Source organism: Gordionus sp. m RMFG-2023, chromosome 2 (assembly GCF_954871325.1).
Source record: "Gordionus sp. m RMFG-2023 chromosome 2, tfGorSpeb1-WG-v2, whole genome shotgun sequence".
NCBI lineage: Eukaryota > Metazoa > Nematomorpha > Gordioida > Chordodea > Parachordodidae > Gordionus > Gordionus sp. m RMFG-2023.
This window is the reverse complement of record NC_088776.1, coordinates 24,198,802-24,222,104: the sequence shown is the minus strand read 5'-3', so window position 1 is coordinate 24,222,104 and position 23,303 is coordinate 24,198,802. Positions and strand designations below refer to the sequence as shown.

General features: G+C 26.1%; 1 long non-coding RNA gene across 2 annotated transcripts; it reads left to right on the top strand.

The window, feature by feature from the left end:
• Positions 1–5,289: 5,289 nt before the first annotated feature.
• On the top strand, positions 5,290–19,425 carry LOC135924931 (uncharacterized). 2 transcript variants are annotated; one of them, XR_010571450.1, is made up of 3 exons: positions 5,290–5,382; positions 5,831–5,990; positions 19,109–19,425. It is a non-coding gene; the product is annotated as an uncharacterized LOC135924931 (long non-coding RNA). The 2 variants fall into 2 exon arrangements; XR_010571451.1 differs by lacking the exon at positions 5,290–5,382 and adding an exon at positions 5,653–5,777.
• Positions 19,426–23,303: the final 3,878 nt, after the last annotated feature.

Below are 23,303 nucleotides of genomic sequence, written 5' to 3'. Positions count from 1 at the left end.
TAACATATTTTGAGTAACATATTTGAGTATGTGTTGGAAACGAATAATTGCCCACCAAATTAAAATATTAAGTCTTAGGCATTAACTAGTCATATGCCTTAGTAACTTTGTTGTGGAATAATTATTTGCAATCCTAATTTTCTTTCTTTAATTAAATAAATAATTTTTTCTTGATTTCACCTAAGCTAGGTGTTTCTAAAATAAAGTGGTTTCGAGTTAGTGTCTAATGCTAGATATATATTTATCAAAAAAATTTCGGTGGTATTTGCTGGATTGATCCTGATATCCTTTCCTCAGGAGAGTTCTCCAAGATCTTTTACGAGGTAAGGATTTCGATGAGGGTTTTTGGGAGTTTCTTCTTGTGGTTTTCTAGGGATTCATTTTATATAGATATTTTTCCCTCCATATTAGTTTTATTGAAATAAGTGATTAATTTAAAATAAATAAAGATCAACCTATAAGCACATAGTCACTTTTAAAGAAATTTTTAGAAAATACATTTGATAGGTAGCTAATTTTGTTCATCCCATATATTTATCATGGTGGAAGGAAACTGTTAAGATCAGGAACGTCGAGAATTTAGCTTTTTCTAACACAAATATTATATTAGATGCTAAGCCCCCCCCCCCCCCACCGGAATCAAACAAAAGTTTCTGATTTTTAATTTTGCCGGATAAATATTGCGTTTATATCAAATTAGAGAAAAAATTCCTAAAATTGGGTTCGAACTTATGACCTTCCGGACTCCCTGCTATCAAAAAATAACGAGTTCATTTTTAAATATATAGATTTTTTTTATATTAAATAAAATTTTTGAAGATGCCAGGGAAAAGAGCCAACCTTAAAAAAAATGAAATTGACAAAATAAAAAATTTAAAATATCTAATATATTATTTAAATAAGCCTTTAATTTATCATTTGCACAAAAAAAATGTAAATAATCTGCATGCCATTTTATGCTATTTAAAAAACAAACATAATCCCATTATAGCATAGCTATGATTAATATTATAAATCATTTACTGTACTACATATGAATGTAATATAATAATAATATATAAAACAATACAACATTTTTTTCTATTATTACCTTATATTATATAATATAAGTGAAAGAAAATTAACGCAATTCCAAGTTTTCCTAATTGTTATACTGATTAAAGTTATCCTTTAATAAATAATATATTATATGGTCCATTCATTATATATACTATTTACTCAGCCAGTGACCTAGCCAGTTTATTGTTGGTCGGTAGAAATATCCATATGCAGCAGAAACACGCCTCTGCTTGAATATTTAAAATTAATTCTTCAAGATCTTCCTCATATTAAATAAAATTTTTTGTGATAAAATGCGTTGAAAAATGGAAACTCCATAATGTCATTTGCTTTTCTACATTCTTTCATAAATTGTCTTTCAATTATAAGTATTGCGCGAATATTTTCTGAAACGGGACGGGACATTGAAGTATAGAAAAAAACTTACAAAGTCAGGTCAAAATGGTAATGGACTTTACTGTCCCTTAGGTTTTTTGTGATTATTACCAACAGTCCAAATATTTATAAGGTTTATCATATAACAAAATGATAAAGATTTTTGCCAATAACAAATAATTTGCCAGAATTTTAGCTTGAAAATCTCGTTTTCAACACTCCCACAAATCGATATAAAATAGTAGAATTCAAAAAAAGGAGCTTACTTTGTGAAACTAAATCAAATCTTTCTAAGTTCTGCAATAAATATAATCAACCCAAAAATGAAAGAAGGTAGTTAGGATGAATAATAATACCAGAATTTATTATATATATATGTCGTATTGGGATTCGCCCGTGGGGATTCAATCTTTTGATTTTAAATCCTTTATCGAGAGCGATTTAAAAAATTTTAAAGTTTGACTTAACCGAAAATGTATTCTAGCATGGCTAGAGTACCCAAACTGTAAATTTCAAACAATTTTGCCATGAAATTTAGAACTACCTCTAATTTATATTAATTTTTACATGGATTTTACATATAAATTAAAAAATACTAAAATGTCTATCGTTGAAATTGGCTGAAATTTATAGGGTAAATACTCTCATGCTGATACAATTCCTGTAAAATCAGATTTTTAAAATCCAAAAATCGCCCTTAGTAAATGATTTAAAATTGAGAGATTCAGAATCCCCATGCAGTCCGAAACCCCATACTACATATATAAAATAATTTCAAAAATATTATTTTTAAAAAAATTAAAATATGGGAGATTTTGGGGTATATTTATATTAGAAATTTTATAAAATATGGCAGAATTGTTGTAGATGAGTTGAGTGGAAATTTTGACTTTGAAAAAATATATGGTAGTCTACTAGTCAATGTGGTAGACCTGACAAACCTAGTTCTGACGTGCCTGCATATAGATTATTTGTACACTTTATTAATTAGGTTTGATTTCTTTTCTTATAATACATGGGTCATTAATATAAATTTACTGAATATATTTAATATAGAGTATTATAAATTATCAATTATATTATATTTAATTTAATAATAAATAATCTATATTTTTTTACTGTAATTATATTCAAAATTATTAAAATAATAAGAGTGTAAATCAATATTAGTACACAAGGCGGCGTAAACTATGTTACTATTAAAAAAGTAACCCAAAATTAAACGCCTTCTTGAGTAATGGAGATATCTCAAGACCTAGACATATCCAGGATTATGGAGGGTGGGATAGCATTATTAGGTGGTTTTCCTTCATAAATTTTGTTGGAGGTCTTTAAGTTCTAGTAAGTCTTTGGCTATGTTATATTTTTATAAAAATAATTTTGGTTTTTCGCTTTTTTTAGATATTAAATATCAGATCGGGGACCGATATTTAATTAAAAAATATCGGATCAGGCCTATATTTTAAAAAAATTGATCCGATCCGATAAATTTATTGTTATATTATGATTTTATTATATATATAATGGTATAATGGATATCTTCTATTTTATATATAATTTCATAATAACAATATATTCTTAAAGAAATTAAAATTCAATTTATTTAGTCTAAAAAAGAGAATTATTTTAAAAGATAGAGTAGATAAAATTTCGTTTTTTTGTTATATCTGAAAAGAAAGGGATTTGAAATATCTAACAAGTCATATTAACTAGTTTTGTTAAACGTGTCAATTTAGTCAATTTTTAAAATGGTTAACTCAATTTTGTCCCAAAGTAAATACAAGTTTGCAGATTTTGTCCACAGTTGGAAGAAAGATTTGGTATTGTTGAAATTTCAAGGCTTAGGTAATAATATTTTAGTTAAAACTTGATAGCTAAAAAGGGCTAAATTGAGCCGTTTAATAACACTACATTCACCCATAAAAATTGCCCAAATTTTAAATGAAATAATTAACTTTTTGAAAATAAAAGAAATATACTTAATAATTAGTTAAAGTTTAGAAAATAATAATTTTTTTATGACATTTATTCAAAGATAGGTGGTAGATAAAATCAATTTAAATATCAGATCAGTTTTGTAGCAATATTGATAGTGAAAAATTTGTGGATCGGGATAGCTCTACTTTTTTTAAATAATATACATTTTTGGAAAGAGGGGGCTGGGAGTGGGAGGAAGGTGTAAGAGGAAATCTTCATTTCATGTTTAAAAAATTGATATCTTAAAGAACTATTAGTTTCCAGGACTTTTGTAGCAAATATGTTACCCAAATTTATTGAATAAATATATAAAAATTTTAAAAAATATGTGTACGGTTATATTTCTTCCTCTCAAACCCCTTGCTTGGTTATTGAGTTATCATTTGGATTCAAAACTATGATTGATAATTAAAAAGTAAAAAGGACACCAAACCCTCATTAATCAAAATTTTAATATTTCCTTTAATCTATATTCTAGTTTTTATATAAACTATCGATTTTTATAAAACATTGATCGCTTGTAATTATTTTTTGCCCAATTATCATTCGATATCAACATTATTTATTATTGTTAATTATAAAAAAATTAAATTAGTGACTCCTAGCTCATTTTGGATAAAGGGGATATTCTCTGCCATCATATACATATTCCACACCCCCTTTAATTTGTCCGAATAAGTAAAAAAGTTCAAAATTTTTCAGATGATAAATAGCAAACTATATAGTAGTAAACATTTTAATTTTACAATTATTTAGCAAAAATCTTTTGTGAAGCAATTTTTCAGGAAATAATGAGTGCTAAATTATTTTTAAATCATTCTGGATTCGAATAATAAATTTTAATTAATTTTTAGCCTTCAAATAATGTTTTCGGGGCTTTGTTACGAAAAATCGAAAATTCGTAAAATGTATTAGACATATTATTTATAATCAACGATCATTTTTCACGAAGTAATAAAATATTAAATCATTTATCAATATTTCAAAAAAGTTTAAACTTATACTTATTAAAACCTTAACTATTAATTGGTTTTGGCTTCTGATATTACAATCATAAATTTAACGATTTAAACTAATTAAATTGCATAGATTGAGTCATGATAATGTTTTTTTTTCAATGTTTATTTATATTTTAATTAATAATGATATTATTATTTATGATTATATGATTTAATTATCAAAAAACTGATTTAGAAAAAGGATCTATAAAATAGATCTATGTCTAAACGACCACAATCCAATGATACTGTTGTTGATCATATCCAATTTTTACTATTTAAGAGGCGCCAACATTTTTTTGCTAAAGGATATATTTTAACTTATCCAACAGTCCAGTTCTGACCCATTGATTCGAAGGTCAAACAGATTTAAACTGGTATTCCGACCGGTTGACTTTCGTTACTTTTACTTCTTCCTAGAGACGCCATCGAATGATTAAACTTTTCATCATAGATGATCATTTCTAATAAACTATGGTGATTTTTTCAAAAATAGTGCCCTAACTCGTATATTTTCATTGACAAAATGTTATTTTTTATTGAGTTATTTTTTTTAATACAGGAATTTCTTATCCATTTGGCAGATAAGGCATTCTAAACCAAAATCGAAATTATTTCCTCGATTGTGCAGCACAGAATTTTTTTTTCTTCTATAAATTAACATTTTTAAATTCTTTTAATTTTTAAGTAATTTTAGTATATACATGAGTTCAGTATAGTACAAATATGACCGTATTATCAAAAATTAGTTAGACACCGGCTCCGTTACTATCTCCATTTTTATTAATTTTTTTATCAAATTATTATTTTTTATTAATAAATATAATATTATTTTATTTAATAACTATATATAATTATATATCTACTAATTAAAGAAATAATTTTTTATATTACAAATAATCAATTTTTTAATTTTGAAAAAAAAAAATTCTAGCTAAATTCTTTCATTACAGAGAAATCTAAACTCGAAAAGGTAAAAAAAAATAAAATTTAGATTTTACTGATTTAGGATTAATAAATTTTTATAATTATTTTACTTAATTGATTTAATTTTATCTCTTATTCTACCTTATTTGGAAGATCCAAAGGCATAATGAAAAAGCCCTTCAGTCCCAGCATGGTGTCAAAACATTTATAATCATGTGTGTGATCTTATATTAATAATTTATGCGGAAAGGCTTCAAGAGTATTGTTACGCCTCATCTATAGTTTTTAATATAGGATTCAATTTTGACAAAATCATTAAATTCAGTAAAATCTCCAAAAGGCGCCCTTCTTATATTAGTTACCACCTCCATCCATAAATTACAAAACTGTTCTTGTAGATCACTGAGTGGCCCTAGGTAAATTGCCCTGGTCACTTTTTAGGTTATAAATTCATTTTCAAACAATATATAATTATTTAAAATATAATAAAACAGCGGAAAAATGGTCATGGGAATAATTTTGAAGCCAAAAATGATTTGTTCGTTGTTTCTGGCGTTTGTAATATATAACTCGATCTTGTATCAAGCACTCACATTTTCTATCAAAAAAAGAGATATTATCAATGGAATACCGTTAATGAAAAATGGAGAAACAGTTAAACTTTTCAAAATTAGTTATTATAATTAATAAAAGGTTTAAATGTATATATAGGGGAGACCATTGCTTTACGGGAGGATAGGTAAAAAGTCAAAAGTCTATAACTTCATCTATAAGGCTAATTGTTTCAAATTTGGTCAAAAAATGTATTTTGGGGAGACCGTGGTTTAGTTATCAATTAAACTATTATTTAATAAGACTGGAAACTTAAGCATAATATAGATAATTACTTAAACATGTCTGGTTAATAAAGATCAGAAAAATATTTTGTATATTAATTTTTACAGAGGAAAATGTATTTTACCATACCAAAATAAAAAATAATTGCAAACTTTATCGTATAGATTTATAAATAATTTTATAATTTTAATAAATAAATATTAGGAAAGTAAACCCTATTCTTTAATCTGACAATTTTTTAGAAACATAAAATATTGGTTAACACGATTCTGAATGATATTTGAAAGTTAGTGGGCTAGGTTATGGTTGGTCATAGGATAGTTGGTCTTATTAATTATTGCATATTTATTTTTTATTTTGATTTAAACCTAGCAAATAATTTTCAATAAATATTTATCATTCTAAAATATTAATTTTTAATATAATACATATTAATATTTTATTTTAATCTTTTTTAATATAATTCTTAAGATTTCTTAATATCTCTCAATTCAATTCAATTTAATTTAATTTACTTAATTATTGAGTATATATATGATATTATCAATGAATTAATATACTTTAAAGTCACTAATATTAACATAATATCAAAAAAAATTAATTTTAAATTTAGACCCATAATTCTACTATTACCTATTGTTGGACCAATATACCCAGAATACGGCAGAGTTGGGCCAAAAATAACTTCTTTTCAGAAATTTTCTTCTAAAAGTGTATAGTTTCCATAAAATATATATTAACTATTTTAAATACCTAAACATTGAGGACTGCGAAGTAGTTAGCCGATTTTTAAAAACGACTAAATCAATATTTCATCCAGAATATTATTATGCAAGCCTGAAGATTTTGCTTGTAGAAGGAACAAAGGTTTCGACATATAGCGAAATCTCATGGCTTAGGCAATATTTTTTTAGCTAAAATATTGAGTTAGCCGTTTTTAAAAATCGGCTTAAAATGAGTCGTTTAACAACACTACTGCGAAGATGTTTTATTTATTCAGATAAATGAAATGTTATTGAATTTATTCAGGTCAGAACGAAACCCGGTATCCACTACTATCTAACCATATATTCATTTAATAGTGGGTCCACATTCAGGAATTTATCAAAAACAATTATATAACATTTTTTAACCAACCTTTTTATTTAGAAATTTTTTTTAAGGCAAAAGCTTTTTGAATTATAAAATTTATTGGATATATTCCAAATGTCTTAGCTACCGAATAAACTTGAACCAGTGTTTTTAGCTTATCTGGAATAATTGCTAGTAAACTTACTCACCACTAAGGTTATTCAGGAAGGGGTAAAAGGGTAAATTTTTGAGGCAAAAATTCCAGGAAACAACTCCTCAAAATATTTAAAGTAGGATTACCTGTAATAAACCCTAATATTTTTACAGATTGCATTTGTGATGATCATTCTATAGATGAAATCATTTGGATGAAGTTATTCCTAGTGTAACCCAAAACGCTTATCTAAGTTTGGCTGGGAACAGCTGATAAGTCTATAGTCGACTCACTATCTAATCATGATAGTGATCCCATTTTAACACAAGGGAGTGGAAGTATATGGCACAAGATTCTTTATAATATAATAAGAGTGGAAGGGATTATTGGAGGAAGGGTAGTAGGTTTGGTTTTTCTATAGTTTTGACGGATTTGTTGGTTTTATTGGTTTTCTCATTTGCAAAAAATATTTAAGATTTGGAAAGGGGGTTAACATCCTCTAGATTTATCAGTGGCGTATACAAGAGAGTTGTTTGGAAACTGCTCCCCCATTGGACTAGTATTAATAATCTAAAAGGAAAATTTTTACTTCTTTTAAGTTGATAAAATTCTTTCCTTAATTTTTTATTTCTAGAAAATATATCAGTTCTTCTTTAAAAAAAAGTGCATTAAAAACATAAAAATCTATAAATAAACGATATACTACTATAGAAATATTTCATTTTTTAATCAAAATTTTACATAATTTTTGTTATAAATTATATTAAAAAAAACAGAAAAACAAGACGCTTTCCAATAACGCTATGATTTATATGTCTAAAAAACGCACTTGGTTTTAATATTATTTTACTAAACAATTACTTAACTTAAGCACTTTAGGTTAGGAAATATCTATAGCAATCATTTTCCAATTCACCGTATCCAACCATCTAGTTTTGGTACACATTTTCTAATGTCATAGGTGATTTTATATTACCGCTAATAAATTATTAAGGCATCAAAGTTTCAGCTAGAGACATGGAGTCTCATGTTTTGAAATACGATTTTTATAATGATAAAAGTAATTTTTCATATTTCATATTTTAAATTTATTATTTTTATTTTTTTAATCATATTATTTTGTTTTTATTTCTATCAATTCATCGAAATCATGAGTTATTTATGTATACATAAACTTATACAAAATAATCTGCAAAGCTCGGCCTGCGAGCTGGGAAACTTTTAAAATAAATTAAAACGGAAAATTATATTAGGCTGGGGCGGGCCGGGCAAGTCGTACATAAAAAATCAAGCCGAGCTTCGGGTAAGTTTTTTAAAAATAGCGAACTGGATGGAACAAAAAATTTAGCAGGCAGGGCTACTTATGCAAAAATTCTTAACGGGCCGAAAAAGGCCGAGTCGGGCCTTGAGATTTCTGATAACAAATTAAGTGACATTATATTACAAATTAAACAAAATCAAGAGGGGAATGAGTTAATAAGGCAATGGAAATTTTATTTAATGACCTGGATTGCAAGTCTTTGATGAAATTAAAATCCTCCTTTGGATCCTCTTTTTTGACTGAAATTTGTCTGCCCAATTTTTTGAATAGATGTTGAACACCAAAAGTGGTAAAAGTGGTCATGATGACTGGTACAAAATGGTATTGATCAGATATGTCCATGTATTCATCACATTTCAATTTTTCTTTAGCTACTAAATCTTTGTTTAGGTTTGATAAAGCCAAAGGGTCGATGTAGAAAAAATCCTAAGCTGGGAACTTGCCATCCTTCTAAGGTAACCGACTGGTTCCATTCTGATTTCTCTTTTTAGCAAATAACCCGATGGGATTCATCGTGGAAGGAATTCTAGTTGAATTTTACGTTTGATAAGAAAATTGCTTAGAGATTTCCGGGTAGTTCGCCCGTTATTTTGGTGCATTGAAAATAATATCTGCCTGAATTCCCCTGTTTGTGACATCTAGCACATTTGTATGGGATTATCAAGTTGATGTTTAAGGTACACAAAACTGATTTCTTGATCAATGATCTCAATGTCTGGGTTCTTAGAAGGAATTGACGTCAAAAATTTATGACCTGAACCGATGTTCAAAGTAGCAAAAATGGAATGGTCAAAAAAGCTGTACCAATCTTGGCAATTTTTTCCTATTTTGCCAATAATGGGTTCCATTTAAAATAGCTACCAAATGGGTTGAAACAAAAATGTACTAAACACGCCCTACTTATTGATATATCAGAGTTTCATGATTAAGGTGTGATATCATCGTTTTTATTTGCTTATAGTTCGGTTACTGTGGTTGGCGAAATTTATTAAAAAATATGTAATAATTACTGAATATTAGCCTAAACCAGATACTTAGCTCTTTATTTTTGACATGATGTCAATTTTGACAATTTTTTAGCAATAATTTTTTTCTCCTTTAAATAATCTACCAAACAGATTAAAGCAGTAAAATGTACTAATTAAACACTCTTTAATTGTTTGTATAATTTTAGAAATGGTGTTTCCATAAGCTTGACTCATTTCATATTTAAGCTAATATCATAGTTTTCATTATTTTTATTAGGTTTATTTTTTGTGTTTCGAAAAAACTCATTGAGGAATCTGACATAATGGCAAGTAATTTTTTCTAAAAGGTTTTTTCCTTATGTCTATCAAACTGATTAAAATAAAATTAAGCAATAAGCATTATAAATTTTTAAAATAAATGCTTTCAATAGCTTTTTTATGTTATGGTTGGCAAAAATTTTATTTGCTAAATTTTTCCCTTTATACTGGCTACTACTAAAAAGATATTACATATTTTATAAATAAAATGAAAATAATCACGTGAAAGTCAAAAATACCTTATCAAAATTTTCCAGTGATGTGATCCGGCCGAACGGCGTGGAAATAGAGGTTTGGGGGCATAACTTCCAAAATAAAATTTTAACTACCCTCCCTTTTGGATAAATTTTAACTAGGCCACTATATGTAATATTGTTTTCAGTAAAAAGTGCGAGGAATAGATACAATCACTAATATTTCTGAATGGGTATATCCTATTTGTGCCAAGAATTATCTATTTATTGTTGTTTTTTATTGTTGAAGACTATATTTTTTAAAAAATATTTATAATTTGTTTGGATTACATTATGTGTTAATTATAATAACCTTTTTATTTTTTGAATTAAATTTGATATTTGCCATCTTACCCCGAATGGCAGAGCCATCTTGCCCAGGGTCGTTGGTAAATAGTAAAAAGCACGACTTTTACTTAATCGTAAAAAATGCCCACAGTATAAAAGGTAGAAGCCCCGGATTTTTGCTATTTCTATTTTAATGATGAAGCTATTCTATGATAAATTGAAGATAAAATTTATTGCAAGCAAACAAAACTAACCCTGTCCCCTATATAGTATATTTTTAGTAGTATAGTATTTGTCGAACAAATGTTGACTTTTTTAAAAAAAATAAAAGAATGCATGATATTAAAGAGATCTAATCACTGTGTAAAGCCATTTTTCAATTAATCTAGACGCTTTCGATTTATTTATATATAATATAATATTAATTAAAATTAGTCTATTAGTTAATATTTAAAAAAATTTCTTAAATTACGATTTAAATAACTTAATCTTACTCGTTTATTCATTTATCCACTTTATTACTTATCTTGGATATATTAATTAAAAATTTTGTTTTGATTCTAAAATTACATTCAATCCATTTTGATATTTTAAAAATGGCTAGAAAATAAAAGTTCCTATTTTTTTAAAATAATTATCGACTTGTAATTACCAATCCCCAATCTATTTAAGTTTGGTTTTCTTTAAAAAAATTTAAAACCCTTTATTAATTCCTTAGGGTCTACTACGGGTGTGTTAAAATTAAATTGATTGAAATGGAGTTTAAAAAAGTGAAGTCTGAACTGAACCAAAATAAAATCAGCCAAATCAAATGGACCCTAATATAAGATAAATGTTATTAAGGAAATAAATTATTTATTCATAGTTTTGATTAGATGATAAAAAGTTGTCCTAAATGATATTTTTAATATCTACGCTTAAATTAAAAGAGAGAGCAAAAATATTAAACTGTTCCCGATAGTTAGATAAATAAATAAAGCCGTAAGATGATTTTATAATAGGATAATACTGCAATTAGGAGCTAATTGGTTAATCCATTATCATAACATAAATGAATTATAGGGAAATTAATTCTCTTATAATATATCAGGTTAGCAATCTCTAAATAAAGCGTTATCATTTATTACTATAAAATATTTGTGAACTCGATTAACTTATAAAAAAATTTAAATTGTACAATATTAACGCTGCAATTATAATAAAATTTTAGAAGAAAAATATTTAGGTATACATATATTAATTAGTGTAATCATTCATTACGCTTATGATTGTATGCTGGAAGCACAGACCTATCCAGAATTTTGAGGGGGGAAAATTTATTCTAGGCCTTTAGTCCAGCTATTGCAAGCCCTATATTAGATTTTTATTAAAATAATTTTGGGTATTCACTTATTTTTATAAGAATGCTATTTTTTCTAAAAATTTTGAATATAATTGTTATTTAAAGGTAGCAACTTTTACTAATTTTTCTTTCACATTCTTCTATATAGTGATATATTTTATATATTTTGGGGAAATTCTTTTTAAGCTTAAAATGATATTTATGAAAACAAAAAAAATGCGATAGGTGGGGGTGGGCCCTTTTATCCTTTGGTTACGAGCCTAGCTGGAATAGATGGATTAGAATTTCAAAAATACATTATAAATACATTATTTACGGTTGAGAAATAGAACAATAATTCGAGGAGCTTTAACTTGAAAAATTTTATTATAGAATATGAATTTCAGTATGTGAAGAAAATCTCTCCTATAAATTTAATACAATATAATCTAATACATTTGAGTCATCTTTAATATATATTGGCAATATGCAAATTGACTAAAATAAGACGATTGAGTAATATATATACACACACAACTTACATCTAAATGTTGTCAACTTACATCAGGGACTTCCACACCCCTAAGTCAGTGATGATCTTCTACCCCTCTCATACTACCAAAATCAAAATTTAGCAAAGATGGAATATAAATTAACAAAAAAAGAAATCCAAATTAAATTATTTACTTCCATTTTTTTTAAAATGACTATCATGTTTTGATAACTCCTTACTCCCTTTAAGTTTTATTGGCGATCCTGCTACTTATCCTTCTATCGTAGTAGAAATATTTATTTATATTTTATGTCAAATTGCTATAATAACCTGATAAAATATTTTTTTAAATTCGATAATTATTAAAACTTACTAATGACACACAATTTTTGTTTAACTCATGAGTTGAAATATTCAAAAAATATTATACTTTAAATTTAATTATAGATTTATTATCAATCAGAATTATATAATAACATTCCAATTTTTTATAGAAATACTCAATGTAATGGTCTGAAGGTTGTAATTAAAAATCCTATTTTTACTGGAAATGGGTTAAACTAAAATAATTACTACATAATCTAGAATATTGAAACTAACTTAACATCTGTATCTTTAATTTAAAACAATTTCATTCTTTTCTTCTTAATTATTTTCTTAATCTATTTCAATGATTAATATAGGGAATCATTTTTTTAAATATTCAGATTCTTCTATTCAAAAATTAAATCATTGATTTGTATATTATAGTAAAATAAATTTTAAATAGAATAATGGGGAAAAATTCTTAAGGAAAAAAAATGAGGAAAATAACTTAGAAGTAAAAAATATGGAAAAAATATTTTAAAAAAATGTCATAGGGAAAAAACTTGTGGAATAAGAAACTATGATAAAAAGCAAGCAAAAACCTTAAAAATAAAAAACTCTGGAAATTGGATATTATTATTATATCTGTTAAAATAAATGTCATTCGAGTTTATTTTCTTGAAATCGTCCGGGCGACACTTTTGTAAAAAAATTAATTGACCAGTCCGGTTTTTTATTTCCTAGACCCAATCTGGATTTTTTAAATTTTACGATCCGAGCCTGCAGGATGATTTTTAAACATCATTTTCTAGTATTTTTTTATTCCTTATCATTTATTTAAATATTGCACAATTTACTAGGTCTTGACCCTGGTTCGGGAAAAATGGGTCTGGAGTATTAAATATTTTTAGGTCCAGATTTATTACGAGTTCGGAAAATTATCCTAAACCCAAGTTCGATGAAAAACTCTGCAAACTTTAAAAATTTAATTTGTTAAGATGAATTTTTAGAGAAAAATATTCATAATTAATATAAAAATAAATAATAAAAGAAATTATTTTAAAAAAATTGTAAATTGTCTACTTATTTTTTAAACCTATCTCTTATCAAACATAATATTATTCAATTTAAATTTATCAACAAATAGTCGCCTGCTATCTCCACTTTATTAACTTTAGCCCTCATATATTTTACTATTATATAGTTTATTATAATTGCTTAGAGTTTATAGTGAATACTTTTTGGTTATAGTGTATTTTGTATAGGACTAAGGGCTAAGGGCTAATATTTCCAAATTTTTTCTTCAATAAATAGGGAAGTTTATATATTTATTTTATAATCATATAACTTTTTCAATGACTGAATAAAAAAGTTATTATTGTGGAGTTAGAATTGGTTATGGCTGGCAATTTTTTTATCTTGGATAATTTTGGGCAAAAACTGAAATCATAACTTCATAGTCATATTTATTTTCAAATTTAATTTTAAAAAATTATTATGGCAACATATTTTTTATAAATTATCTGTATGTCATTCTGATATTTTCAAGTCTTTATGAGATGTTTTCAAAACTTTTAATAGTCCAGCACGAAAAATTTTAAAACTTTAACAAATTCCAAAAAAGTTTAAGGAATTATGTTAAATTTTTGAAACATTCACCAAATCTTTAAAAATGGTTTTGGTTATAATTTCATTATTCAATATGGAAAAAAAAATTTCATTAATATCATTAAATTTTTAGATATTTTTTTATTCTTATATTCAATATTTGAGTAATCTTTTCTAAATTAAATTGGCTTTCATATAACAAAACATACACAAGACGTCAATAGTGAGATAGATTATTTTTTGGTTACAATTAATTGACAAATATGAGATTTTTTATTTATTTTCAAACTAATTTCATTAAGTTTATCAGCTAAGTTTTTAGTTTATAACTTTATTAAGATTAGGAGAGGAGGAAGGTTGTATTAAATAAAATGGATTGAGACAAATGGAGGTTTGCCGGATAAAATAGTGTTTCTTAAATTAAAATTTAGACAAAGGAAATAAAAGATTGCAAACGGATCATGTTCGACTATTAAGAAGGGTGACAAAAAAAGTAAGAGGGGTGACACAAATGAGAATTCTGAGATGAACATTGATAAAATCAAAATAGACGCATAAATAAGTGACAATAAAATTAGTAATGGAAGAGCATATTAAGGTTTTTTGGACAAAAGGAATGTGGATATTATCAGGTGTTGGGTGAAATGTGGAAATTAAGTAATTGGTAAAAAAAAATATGAAGGACTTACTCAAAGAGGATATAGAAATAAGTAAAGGAAGAAAAAGAATTCGAATGAGTTCTGACCATTCTTAAATGAATGACAAATAAATCTAGATTAAAAAGAAATTTAATCATAAATTTTATAAAAAAAGAAATTAATGATTATATTTATCAGGCGCGTACGCGGGAATTTGGTCGGGGGGGGGGGGGGATAATAAAATTTTTTAAGAAATATTATTGTTTTTTAAAAATATCAAGCATAGATTTATTAGGACTAATAACTATTTCTAATCCACAATTTTAAATTAATGTGAATTATAAAAAAATTATATGTTAAGAATCACTTAAATGACCCAAAATAGAAATTTGAATTTTTTGAGCTTTAAAATTTATATATAAAGTATAAAAAATTTAAATTTTAGAAATATAAATTAATACACAAAAATCTTAGGGAATAATTGTATTTTGTATGTTATAACAATGTAAAATCCAATCTTCGTTGGGATTGAGCTAATTTTTCAATTATCTCATCCTTGCTTGTTATCAAATGTATATGAATATTCAAAAGATCCAAACCTTTCAAGCTACTTTCAAAAGTTGTACTTCTTGGTATGTTTTTCAGAGACCTGCAGGCCCGGCCTCCGGGACAGACCGTATGGCCTGGCCCGAAATTTTAAAAAAAAAACACCCGGGCTGAGCATGAATATTTTTAAAAAACATCTAGGGGCCTGAAAATTTTTTTTAAAAAAATATCCGGGCCGGACTGTATATTTTAAAACAGCCTATATTTGAAATCGTTATTATTAGCTATAAAAATCAAAAATAAATATAATTTATTTTAAAAAAATCCGGGTCGGGCCTGAAAATTTTATTTTAAAAAAGGCCGGGCCGTGCCTGAAAATTGAGCTTAGCCGTAAAAATCTTTAAAAAAATCGGGTCATGCCCTGCAAATGGTACCTCTGCAGGGCTCTGTTATTCTTCTTAAAAAAGAGAATGTTCTCTCATTGGTTTACTATTGGGAAGAGTTGCTAATATATATAAACCCTTTTAATACATTGGGAATATAATCTAAAATGTGTTTGAAATAATGCAGAGCATCCATAGCATTTTTTGGGACTGTATCAACCATATTTAATCTTATAAACATAGTCATTCAGCTAATAAGGCATCATAAGATACTTTAACATCTTCATGATAAAAATCCAACAAATATTTTTTTTTCTTTCACCATCTGAAAAAGGTTGGGAAGGCTTTTATGGAAATAATATTTGCAGATTGATAAGTGTTGTAATGAATTAAAAACCATTCATTTATTTGACTTATAAATGTATTTGTATCTAAGATATACCCTTCTACTGATCCTATATTAATGTTTTAACTATGAGCTTGCCTTGCTGCAAGTCGAGTGAGACAAATATTAAACACGTATAGCTCTGCTTTTGACTTAACAATAACCTATAAAATATGAAATTCTATAAAATGCTCTCCGCTATTCTCATCTTCTTAATCAAGTCATCATGTTTTTGAAAAGTAATACATAAAATAGTTGTACATTCTAATGAGAAAAAAAATTTGGAATAAGCATTGAATCCAATAATTTTATTGCTTCTAAGGAAAAATTTCTTTCAGGCCATTGTGATATGTCAGTAATAGCAAATAATCGGCTGTTCTAACTCCATAAAAGCTGTTACTGCTTGATGGCGGAGACTCTATCTCGTAGGACAAGATTGCAATTTCTTTCTCCCTGTTGGACAATTTCAGAATAATTATTATTTGACTAGAAATTTAAAAAATGGTAGTTAAATATTACGCCACTAAAAATTTGAAAATAATAAGATAATATTACGCCGGAAAATTTGAAATTGAAATTAATTGATAAACTTAGTGATGAATGTGATAATAAATGTAATTAAATATATATTTAATATGAGATAGGAATAAATATTAACAAATATAAATTAATATAGTGTGTAAATTTAATTCAAAACATTACCATATTTATTAATTTATTTGAAAATAAAATTATTTGACTTGTAAAAAGTTGTTAAAATAACATATTTATATATTCTTATCAATTTTTACTAGTTAAAATTTTTATTTACAAACGAATTAAAAAATATGGAAATGTTTTTAATTAAATCTGTACAACACTCTAAACAAAAATATTTTTGAAAAATATATCCGGCATCTGCATTTTTTGGCTTGGGGGGGGGGGGGGATTTGTCCCCCTGCCCCACCCCCACTGCGTACGCCAACGATATTTACAATTAAATTATTTAGTAAAACATAGTGTTGCTATAAACAGCTCGATTTGAGCCAATTTTTAAAAACGATAAATTTGATATTTTAGCCAAAAAAATATTGCTTAAGTCTTGAGATTTTGTGAATAGGTGTTCAAACCTTTGTGCCATCCATGAGAATTCCTAAAGCAAAGTTATCATTTTTTGGACCTAAAAGTGAAATATAAACTGTCCTCTAGCCGTCACCCAAAGTTAGAAAAATATGTAATTTATTAATACTTCTCTTCTAGATATTATACAAGTCGTAAAAACGATCAAATAAATTAAAAAATAAAATTAAAACGATATTATATTTAATTTTTTTACTTCAAATTATTTATAGATTTATCTCAATTTTTAAGTCAAATGATTTTAATTTAAGAAACAATTATTTAAGATAAAAACATAAATGTCAAAATTTAAAAATATACTTTAGTTAAATTTGATATAATAATCTATCCTGAGATCTAAATTAGTTTTACATCAAAATTGTTAGGATCAATTAGTATAAAATCTTAAACATGATAAGATAAAGGGGTTATTGTATTATTATATTTTTTATAAAATAACTTTTCATTTGAAATTTTTTTAAAAAAAATTTTCTTCATCCATTTATATCTTTGTACACATCAATCATCTTCTTAACTGTTCTAGAAATTATTAAGTTTTTAGAATTAATACTTTATTAATTTATATTGAATTAATTTGAATCTCTTCCTTGGATTAAATATTTTTTTAAAAAGAGATGACGTATAATTTTTATTTAATTTGTTTGGAAATCCACATTAATAATACAATAAAAATAATTAATTCTAATATACTTAAAGAATATTTTATTTTCTGTTATCCAAGAGAATATTTTTTAAAACTCCATTACTTGATTAATAATAAAAACTACATTTTTATATAAAATTTATTAACTGATAAATTTTCTTCCCGTATTTTTAAACATTTGACATAATTATTATAAACCTAATGCCATCTAAATCCATTAGCTTGATTGAGTTATAATAGAAAGGATATTATACATAATCACAAAAATATCTCCTAAGCCTTCATAAATTTTAATTGGGATGAATGATGTAAATTATCTGCATTTCTTGTAGTCATAACAATAATCCTATCTGCCTTAATTCATTAAATCTAAATTTACATATAATAGGATTTTGATAGGTACATCAATTACAACTTTCAATAATTAACATGACATAAAATAAAATAATAATAAAATAATATTATTACTTGCTCCCCAAATATCGATTTTAAAGTATATCATTTTTATTAGATGAACATCGAAGATTACCTTTTATATTTGACCCATTATTTTTTTTAATGGAATATTTTCTTCACAAAACTCAAACATTTATGATTATCATTTAAAATGTATTTCCATAAAAAATAAAGGGTGGAGGATGGGGAAGCGAAAAGGGGTAGTATGCTATCATTCTAAGAAAGATGTGGGGGTCGCTAAACTCCTTTTTTATCAAGAAAATCATGTTATGTAAAAAAAAGAAGTAAGATTAACGTTTATTTTTTTTAACACTCGGGGTTTACAAAATATTTGATTAAAGTATTTGTCAAATTATGTATAATTTATATTTTAATATAAAAAGTGAATAATATTCACTTATATATATATTTTAAAAAGTTTCTATTATTGGCGAGGTAACGTCGAATCTCTGTTATTGTGCCGACTAACCCAAATCTCCCCTATTATTATGTTGGTATCCAAATGAAATTTGTATTCATTTCGTTTAAAACAGATTTTAAAACAAATTATATTTTGTAGTATATATATATATATATATATTAACTAAATTTGTCCTTATCAATCAAAAAGTTTTAAGTTTGCTTAATAAACCAGCTATAATTTGAAACTTATGCGACTATAATTTAATAATATTTTTTATTTAGCAATTGGTCGGAGACTCAATTCCATCAAGAGGATATTCAAAGATTTTAACAGATATATACGACCAGGGTGACGATATGGGGTTTAAAACTAAGTTATTGGTGAAAAGACTTTATGAAAAAGAAATGAAACGTTATAATATCAAACAGTGCCAGCTTAATATGATAGCTTGCCTAATGTATGGTGCATAATTTCCAGAAGAAACTAACGGAAAACTTACATAATTAAACAAAAACATTTAAATGTGAGTTATTAAACAGTTACATTTTTATATGTGTTAATAATATAATACTTTATAATTATAATTTTTATAATGCTTAGTCCCTATTTATTTTGATAAATATAAGTTTCATCAATGAATGTAAAGTCTAAAGAAAATAGAAAAAATTTAGCTTAAAATTAAAGTTTCAAGATTTAAAGATGTCCGAAAGATAATGTCATTTATTAGGTAAATAACACATTTTACGAATAATATTATTAGGAAAATTGGTATAAAAAAAATAGGTGGGTAAGCGAAGCGATGATCATTTTTAAACGATAGCATAGTTTATTATATTATTCTTTATTTTGTAATCTAAGCATAGGATGCAATGTCGCGTTATTTTCGCACATACAATGAATGAGTTTGGAACTTCTTAGATTAAATGTAATATATATTATAAAAATTTCAACATTAGTAATTTTAATACATGTTTTACAAGGGAAATAAAAAGAGTATTTTTTATTTCATTTTTTTAAACTTATTTAATAAATAAAATTAAGCGCAGTAATAAATTCAGATAAAATAGAAAATAACAATAGAAGGATAAAGTAAAAAAATAAAATTCTTTTGAACTGTCTTTAATTTTAAAAACTTTTCCTTTAGAAGTCAATCGCTGACTGAAAATTTTTCTTTTAATGAATCGGAAACGTTTTATAACAAATTTATTAAATTTCAAAAAATATATCGTTATTTAATTATTATTAGAATTATAAAACAATATAATTTATTTTATTCAATTCAATTATCAAAAGATAAAAAAATTTATTTGGATAAATGATTTTAAAATAATGTAATATGGAAGTTTTACAATTTTGTACAATTGAAAGCAATATTGAATTCTTTATATGAGTCTAATGTATGCAGCGCTACATCAGCTGGGGGGCTTCTTCCTTCTATCTCTATCAGGTTTCTAGAATGATCTGTTTCTATCGAGCACAATGACTAAATTATATTATTTCAAAATTAAATATAAATAAATAATGTGTGAATGGATAAATTTAAGTAATGAGATAGACTACATTTCTTAATAAAACTTTTAATGGAAATATAATTAAAGTCGTCATTAAGATGCCATTAATAGGGTTCAAAACGAAGCATACATAATATGATACAAAATTCAAAATTAACTTAGATGTTGAAAATATTTTCAAATATGTCGTTTAGAACTATCTATTGGTCTATAAAAAAATTTAATTTTAGAATATAAAATTTGTAAAAGGCAAAATGTAAACCCCCTCCCCCTCCACTCACCTTCATTTCTTAAAAGTATTTAATTACATTTTCTTTAATAGAATTTTAAATATATGGTTTTAAAAACTGAAACTATTCTCATATTGTAGAAGAATCTTTATTTTATCTTAGATGTAATGACCTATTCTATATACCATAAAATAAGTTGTAATGAATATGGAGGACTTGGGCTTACGGAGCAATTTGTCGAGATAATAAAAAAATTTAATTAAAACAAATTTTTATCTCAACTCAGGAGATAAAGGTATGTAAGCATTTGATTATAGTTTCTGAGTGATTTACTTTTAAATGAGAAATAATTAAATTGTTTGTTTTATTAAAATATTATTATAAATTTCATAATAGGTTAATTTTAGCCCTTCTATAATTATATAGAAAGAATAAAAATGAATGTATTTTTTACCAAAAAATTATCGAATATTAAAAAGACCACCTAGCATATGGATGAAATTGCTCCCGAAAATTTTCCTTATAAATCTTAGATTTCCAAATTTTTTTATTTGATAAATTTTACCAGATGCAGCCGAAAGCAGGAGTATTCCAATTGGAGAATGAATTAAAACGTTGAGTTGGTGTCTATATTTTGAGGAAGCTATCATAAATGTTAGGCTAAGGAATTAATTCACCTGCTTTAGATAATGTGAGAACTTATTGTACGGATGAAAATATTTAGAATACACCAATGAAGTTTAATAAAATGATTAACCTTGCACTGAATTTTAGAAGAGCTCCGATTAAATCGAGTAATTTTGGGGAAGCTCAAATAGGGATTGGCAAAATTTATCAGTTTAATAAAAAGTCAAAATCGAAATTGGTACTACAATAAAATTCATAATTGAAAAGCCTTATCTAAGCAAGGAAATAACCAAAAATCACAATAACCCAAATGAAAAAGTAAATAAATGTCCAAAATGATAATTAATGGATTCGGATACCTCACAGTCCAGGACAGATCTCAAATAAATGCTGTGGAAGAAACTCAGATAGTTCGATTAAACTTTGCAACAATCTGGCTCAATAGCAACGACATGAGATATAATCAACGGGAATGCCATCATGATAGAATATGATTCTGGAGCTTATACAGCAGTAACTAATTTAAATATTTTTATGATTTGAAAGGCTAAAAATAATCCAGGGTGAAAAACTTGTGCTCATGGTAATAATAAATTAGAGGTTTAAAATAATATTCAAATTAATTCAGCTATTCTATATAACCTTCATCTATAAAATCGCAATAAAATCAACACAGCCTGAGTAGTAATTTTCTTAAATCTTGTGTAAGTTGCTTGGCGAGACAAGTATAAAGGTTTCGTGATGAATAAGAATCATATAAATTCTTTTGATTCTTTTCGGTTTTATTAAATACAAAATTTTGGCCCTGCTCGTTAAAACACAAATTTCTCGGCAATATTTCTCCCCACGAATTAGGAGTTTCTATTGAAGAAGGAAAAAATCCGTAAAAACTCGTAGCAACAAATTATATGCATTTAAGCTATTTTATAGATAAGTGAATAAACGCACGAGATAACACAGTGATGATTGAGGAAAGTTTAGGTTGGAAATCTTAAATACAGACGATACATGAGCATGTTATGTATGGCTATGTCCTCAGTTCATTTAGTCATTATGAGTACTCAATTACCATATGTCAAGGGCTTTAAATCTATAGTCCAGCTTCCCTACCATGATTCATGGGCCGTACAAAAAGAGTAGATGTGCAACTGGAGCAAGTTTCAGAAAAGTTATAGCAAAAACATGTCAGGATCAGCAGCAAAGTTTCCCTTTGCCGTTAGTGATTAAATCTCCAACACCAAATCTATGTAAATATTATTCATCGTCATAGTACCAATCACACGTCATGCCTTCAAACAACCCCACCCATTATTCAAATACAATTGCGTAATAAGCACAAAGGGAGGATATCATCAACCCTCGAGTCAATCCTAGAAAGGGGTATAGTAGAGGTTTAATCTCGCTCTCCACAGTAGCCATCTAAAATCTGGTAGATATTAACCATCGAATAGCAATTGGTTGTAATCGACAACGGATCATATTATATAACGACAAATTATCTAGCTAATCACACCTGAAATTTAAAAACCCTTCACGGAATATTATATTTTCATTTAAAAATTCTTTGTTTTATTAATATCCTTAATTATGGAGCGGAGCAACATAAAAGCGTGAAATATAACCTAAAAATACTTGCTAGTGATCTGATCTGATTTCAATTTTAATTTTTAAAATACTAATTTTATTCTTTACATGTAAACAATAATACTAATGGTTATAAAAGGCACGTCATAAATTTGCAATAAATTATTAAATTTAAAAAATAAAATATTTCTAATTCATTAAGAAAATAAGCGGTTCGGGTTCGGTTCAGGGAAATATTATATTTAAAAATACAAAACATAGTCATGTATCAATAAATTTTATTTAGACATATTAGCATAATTTCAAGAGTTGTTTACTCATCCTCGAACCATGTGGTGAAAGAATGAATTTCAAATGTGAAAAATATCTTTCAACGCTAACCTATATTAAATATATTTATTGAAAATATGATAAATTAACTTGGGTTGCAGGAACAGAAAATAGGATTTTGGATAAAATATATAAATCAGGGTGCTCCAGCTTAGCAGACTCCCAAAAATGCAAAATATTTTCCTTCTTATCTA